Raw genomic sequence first — 7,099 nt, 5'->3', positions numbered from 1 at the left:
TGGTATGGTTGTTGGTTGAAATCATTGGACATTGGTGACTGATTTATCCTCTGACACCTCTCTCTTGCCAGGAGGTCAGGGAGTTAAAACTTCAAATTTCCACACCCCTAATCACTGGTTGGTTCTACTGCCAACCAGCTCTGAACTTAGGTGCATCCATGAGTCACCTCACTAACATAATAGAAACAACTTTGCAGCATTCATCACTCAGGAAATTCCAGCAGATTGAGGACCTCTGTATCAGAAACAGAAACCAAAGACCAAATGTGTATTTCTTTTAGAAATTATAGCATCACGTAGCCCTTTCATCCAGGAATTCCCTAACCACGATTCATCACGACTACAACAAGGTCCCAGGGTGGAATGGAGGAAAGAATCTTTCTCCTGAAGCCTGGACTGACATCCTTTGCCCTTTAAGATCTTTAGAAGGAGATTCAGTGCCTGGTTCACTGCAGGGAATATCTGAACTCAACCTCAGATAAAGGAAATAAGAAGTTCTCCCATTGACTCTCAGTTTCAACTCCGTTTAAAAAAAAAAAAGAAAGTGAAATGATTCATCTTTTCAAATGCAGTCAGAGACAGGAGAAGACAGCTGACTCATGTTTTGAGGAGACTGACCCGTATCAGTTTTTCCCAAACCTGGCTGCACATCAGAATCCCCTGGGGAACTTTAAAACATAGAGGTGCCTGGACACTCCCCCAGACCTTTTGATTAAAAATCTCCATGGTTGGGGTGCAGAGATATGCATTTTTTTGAAACTTAGATCAGGTGATTTTGATGTAATCAGCATGCCCTAATTGATGGCTCAGCATTAGAGAATCCCAAAGTTTGATTACTTTGTTCACCACCATCCTTGTGAAGAAAAGTGAGTAAAAGGGAGGAAAAGAGAGAACAACCTGTGCCCAACAAAAGTGGCTATTTCAATATGTGCCTTATATCTGTCTATGCTTCTTGGATTTTCCTTTGTAAGAAAAGCAGATATCAGGATCCTCAGTTTACCCTGGGGGGGCGGTGTGAGTTACTTTCCTAACTCATGGCATATGAGGATTTATAAACCATAGTAATTGCAGAGGGGTGGCACTATGTGGAAAGTAGACAGAACGGTTGACACAGGCAGAAAAGTTTTATCAGGCTCCACTCCCCACTAGCTGCTCTGAGGGATAGTGGCAAAATGCCTGAAGAAAGAGATGGAGTTTTGTAATGGTATTTTCTAACTTACATAGAAAGCCTAGTACTTCTTAGGATGCCTGGATGGCTCAGTTGGTTGAGCGTCCAACTCTTGATTGCAGTTAAGGTCATGATCTCACATTTCATGAGTTTGAGCCCCACGTCGGGCTCTGTGCTGACAGTGCAGAGCCTGCTTGCGATTCTCTTTCTCCCTCCCTCTCTCTGCCCCTCCCCCACTTGCTCTCTCTTTCTCAAACGAAATAAACATTAAAAAATTAAAAAAAGAAAGCCTAGTATTTCTTGAATTAAGTAATTAATATAAAATAGGGCCTGCTGGTGCCTTTTACATAAATGGCATGTTAAAAATTAGTGACTTCTTGGGGCACCTGGGTGGCTCAGTTGGTTAAGCGTCCGACTTCAGCTCAGGTCATGATCTCACAGTTCACGGCTTCAAGCCCTGTGTTGGGCTCTGTGCTAACGGCTAGCTCAGAGCCTGGAGCCTGCTTCAAATTCTGTGTCTCCCTCTCTCTCTGACCCTACCCTGCTCACGCTGTCTCTCTCTCTCTCTCAAAAATAAATAAAATATTAAAAAAAAATTAGTGACTTCTTTATTTAATAAAATTTGTACTCTAAATGTGGTGCCAGATAAGGTAGAAAATGTAACACTAAAAATAAGTTAAGATGCAACCACTGCTTGCCCTATTACCCTGAAGTCAAAGGCCACATGGCTGTAATTTCTAGTTACTCACCCCACAAAGGATGTTGTTTAATTGAATAACGTTAAGTTCCTGGTGCTGGGGATGCAGAGATGCTCGAGACATTGTCTCTGCTTTCAGGAGCCCATGTCCAGTGGAGAGAATGACACATGAACAGAATTATTGTAGAGGGTGGTAAATGCAGGCACAGATAATGCCCAGCTCAGCTGCCTTCTAGCCTGTCTTGACAACTGGCCCATTGAGGGATCCAGGGGCCTGTCTCTCACCCTGACATAGGATGTTGGTGATGACAGCGTAAGCGCCACAAGAGCAGTAGCTCCTAGGCCCGTACATGGTATAGAGGGAGTAATACATTGTAAGTTGGGAGGTCTAAGAAGTCTTTCTTGTTTTATAAAAGAGGAAATTGAAGTTGAGAGGAGGTAAGTGAACAGGTGGCCAGTGAGAGGCTGAAGACCCTTCAGAGCAATAGAGGAAGTCCTACACCGATCACCCACCTGTCCATTCTCAGACGTCCCTGCAGATAAAGAGGAGGTGCCCTGTCCACGAGGCAGCACATGATCAGACACCTCTGCCCAACTCTCTGTTTCATCTTGTACCAGCCCTGGGACCTTGAACAAATGATTTTCTCCCTTGGTACTGTTTCATTACCTGTAATACAGGGGTACATGTAAAATGTAGAATGTTGTGTAGATTAAATGGTTTGAGACATGGAGAGTGCTTAGAAGAGAGCCTGTCAGCATATAGTAAGTGCTCAATAAATGTTATTCACATGATTCTTATGCCATTACCTGGTTGGTATGGTCAACCCAAGATTATATTAATAAAAATAGGATTAAAACCTAGCTCATTCTTTTCCCCTCAGAATTAAAATGTTTAAAGTTTAGTTTTTTAAGATTGCAAAATGACACATTATATCATTGTAAAATATATATTTTTTTTAAAAAAGAGTAAAGATTACCCAAATAGTGCACCTGAGTGGCTCAGTTGATTGAGCATCCGACTCTTGATTTTGGCTGAGATCATAATCCCGGGGTCATGGGATCGGGTCTCATGTCGGACTTTGTGCGGAGTATGAAGCCTGCTTGAGATTCTCTTTCTCTTTCCCTCTCTCCCTCTCTCCTCCTCATGGCACTCTCTCTCTCTAAAAATAATAATAATAATAATAAATTACATAAATAAATAAAGAAGATTACCCAAGTACTCACACCTGAGATATTCGCTAATATTTTGGTGAGCATAATTTTCTATAGCCTCTGGATACATATATATACATGTGTGTACACACACACACACACACACACACACACACATATACCCACTATATATATGAATGCAATTTTAATAAATGCCACTATATTAAGATGCTGTTCATTGAACTGCTTTTATTACTCATCAAAATTGCCATGGGCATCCTTCCATGTCAACAATTATAGATCCCATGATTACTTGTAAAGACTGATGAGTATTTCACTGCATTGTTACGCAATAATTTATTTAAGCCATCACTATTGATAGCCACTTGGGTTATTTCCAGTATTGCTGATACTACAAAACAATGGAACCATAAATGACCCCACCTATGTGTGTGTATGACATGGGCCCCTGTCTGATTATTTCCTTGAAAAATCTGCTGTAAGTGGTCTCTCGGCATCAAAGCGTATATCGCTGAAGACACATGTCCCAATAGAGTAACACATATCATGGAAAAACAGACTGGCCAGACATCTGGTTTGACAGCACTTACAGGAATGTGGCTTTTGCCACAACAGAGGACCGAGTTCTCTAGGGAGTTCAAGTGGGCCATCGGTGAGTCTGTAGGAGGGCAAATATTGGGAGGCAGTCCCTGCCCACAAGTTTCTAACATGTTCCTATGCCAGCAGGTAATTTTTCAGGCCCGAGAAGGGGCTCAGTAGGAGAATTTACTGACCTCGTTTGGCCACCAGTGCCATACAATTTCTTTGAATATCTGGCCTTTCCAGGAAATCAGACTAGGGAAGTTCATTTGGTTGAAAAACGTAACTTAAATTTTGAGGAACCTGAGGGTATAATGTCCAAGGGTATTTTGCTCCAATCATGTTTGGGGAAGACGTTTCCTAGCCCCAAGCTTTCTTTATCACCTGGCCAGCAATCCTGGGCATTTTCCTTAGCAAACAGAGTGGGGACGTAGAGTAAGAAGCATGAGTGGTGGTCATGAGATTCAGCACCTTCTACTGGCCAGAGAGTAATGAAAGATGAGTTGAGTACGGAAAAGAAATGGACATGGCCTGGACTACATCAAGACTTGGCCAGTTCAGATAGGCTCTTCTAATAGGTGGATGAAGGTGAGAAAGCACCTGGTGCTTCACCTTAAACCCGAGGTCCACCATTCCACACTTCACTCCAGTTCTCTTTCCTGACATCCTCGGATGAGTGGGGCATTCCATCATACAGGCGTGGCACGGGAGAGGAGTGATTGGGAAGAACTGGTAGAATGAGCAGTCTACTCCTACTTGTAGTAATTCCTAGCCAAAGAGGAAAGCAGTGATGTAAGCTAACCTTTACGGAGTTGTAAATATTGGCAGGGCAGTTCCAAGTGCTTTATGTGTATTAACCCATTAACTCTCACAACAACCCTAGAAGGCAGGTTCACTCATTGGTCTCATTTTATAAACACAGAAACTGGGGTACTGAGAGGGTAGACAATTTTGCTTAAGGACATACTGAGTAAATGGGAGAACTGAGATTTAACCCCCATAGTCTAGCTCCAAGGTTCTTTTATTTATTATTGCTCTCCTTTGTATTTGTAATAGTGAGCATCTCTGATTCTTTTTTTTTTTTTTAATGTTTTTATTTATTTCTAGGAGAGAGAGAGAGACAGCGTGAGCAGGGGAGGGTCAGAGAGAGAGGGAATCACAGACTCTGAAACAGGCTCCAGGCTCTGAGCTGGCAGTTCAGCACAGAGCCCGACGCGGGGCTCGAACCCACGAACCGCGAGATCATGACCTGAGCCAAAGTCGGAAGCTTAACCGACTAAGCCACCCAGGCGCCCCGAGCATCTCTGATTCTATCTTCAACCAGACACTCCTGAAATAATCAGAATATGTATGTGTGTGTGTGTGTGTGTGTGTGTGTGTATATACATATATAGATATAGATATAGATATAGATAGATGAGGGATAACATTAGAGAAACCAATGGGAGTTCTTGAGCCTGTTTAAGTGTATCAAACCTGATAAATAAAAAGGGGATTGAATGGAGCCCCTCTTGGCCTGGGATTATAAAAGAGAACAGCATCTTTAGGGACAGAACCATGGGAATTCTGGTGTCAGGAATCATGACATTATCTGACAGTGACCCACTTTGTGTTAAAAGTAGGGGGTATGTGGACATTTTTGCTTCTACTCTTTGTCAGCTCTAGTTCCTTTACTTTTCCCCTCCTATTCTCTCTATCCCTTCTTCATAAGCTTCAGCTACTTTGTGTCCAACAGACGTATGTATTATTGATCTCTCTTGCAGGCAAACACTCTGATGTGTGTATATCTATATATCTTTGTATCATCTACCTATGTATATGTGCATATGTATTTCATACATACAAATTTATCTCCATAAAATTGTTAATTTTCTAAAAATATTAAGTAATCAAATTTAACAAAGTGTTTACTCCATATGCCTCAGGTGATTAAATTATGACCTTAATGCTCAATAGAACAGGAGAGCAGTGGAGTCAGATGAGGTACCAAAGGCTGCCAAAGGCCCAGCCAGACACCTGAGCCATGACATGATACTAAGGATGAAGAGACATACATTCTGGGGTAAGTGACCAAGAAGAGTGGACCTAGTTAGCAAACTGAGGTGTGCTGGCTAGGAAGTAAGGAAACTGGGCTAGCCAGTAGGGCTGAAGAGAGGGAGCAATAAATTTCCATTATGGATACAATGGCCAACATATTCATTTCCTGTTCACATCCCCACCAGGACAGCCAATGCCTCTTGTCCCCTAACAAGCTGAAGGATCACCATGGTGCTTTAATTTGCCAAAAACTGACTTGCAAAAGACATTTGCTACATCTTTTCAATAGATGTCTCTATGTGCATGTGTGTGTATGACATTATTCATTTCCAGTAACTTCTTGAAGTTCAAACCAGAGCATTCTTATAACCGTCCTGACTTTGAGGAAGTAGTCTTCTGTCTTACTTCCCTCTCTCCGCGTTCACCCCTTGCCTTGGTTCCCCAATTTTAACTCCTCTCTTTATAGCCACCAAATTTGAAGCTTCCCTGACTGTCCACAGAATTCCCCAGTGTCTCCCTTTCATTTAATTCAGGAGAAATATCAAAGAGAAGCTTCTTTCTGAGCTTCACAACCTACATTTATAAATTGTTTTTAGTAGCACTTTGGGTCTTATGGATCCACTTTCTCTAGAAGTCCCAACTGTCTTCCCAATTGACTATCCAGAAATACCAAACCTCTTGAGGAACAATATTTGTTCTTTTTAAAATTTTTATTTATTTTTGAGAGACAGAGCATGAGTGGGGGAGGGGCAGAGAGAGAGGGAAACACAGATTTCAAAGCAGGTTTCAGGCTCTGAGCTGTCAGCACAGAACCCAACGTGGGGCTCAAACTCAAGAACCATGAGATCATGACCTGAGCTGAAGTGGGATGCTTAACCGACTGAGCCACCCAGAGGCCCCAACAATATTTGTTCTCTCTGAGCAATACAATGAATCACTTTTGGAACAAAGAATGATCTATATTCCAGGACTGTAGAATTTACAGAACATCCAGAGAGAATTTAAAGCTGGTCACAAGGCTCTCTAACATACAACAAATAAGTACAAATGAAAAGTGGGTCAAGAAAGTGGTTTTCCCAGGGTGAAGCTTATCCATTGCACTCTGGATGTGCTGATCCTTGCAATTTCCCCAAATGTGGGAAGCTCGACTGCATATTTGTGGTATTGGGGGACTGAATTCATGCTTTCCCCTGTAAAAAAATTTTTTTGATACATTTCACCTCATAGTACAACAGCAGCTGCCCATCTCCCAACCCCAGTCCTGTGGCAGGAAGCTAGTTATGCACATATTCCTGGAGTAGCCCATACACAGTTTGTAGGAGCCAGGACAGGCAAAAAAGACTCTATTCTCCAAATACTGAGGATCTGTGCTCTGATCACTGATTGCTGCATCTGACCACAGAGGTGCAGACAAAGAGGCAGTGGCCATTTTTGTTGTACCTCTT

The 7,099-nt window shown here is 42.2% G+C and overlaps 1 non-coding gene across 1 annotated transcript; it reads left to right on the top strand.

Annotated features, from left to right (window-relative positions):
• The first annotated feature begins 6,691 nt into the window (after nucleotides 1–6,691).
• On the top strand, nucleotides 6,692–6,847 carry LOC144227747 (U1 spliceosomal RNA). Its single transcript, XR_013334048.1, has one exon. It is a non-coding gene; the product is annotated as a U1 spliceosomal RNA (small nuclear RNA).
• Nucleotides 6,848–7,099: the final 252 nt, after the last annotated feature.

This window comes from Crocuta crocuta, unplaced genomic scaffold (assembly GCF_008692635.1).
Source record: "Crocuta crocuta isolate KB4526 unplaced genomic scaffold, BGI_CrCroc_1.0 scaffold41, whole genome shotgun sequence".
Classification (NCBI taxonomy): Eukaryota; Metazoa; Chordata; class Mammalia; order Carnivora; family Hyaenidae; genus Crocuta; species Crocuta crocuta.
Note: the sequence above shows the minus strand (reverse complement) of the source record. Positions and strands in the feature narration are given on the sequence as shown.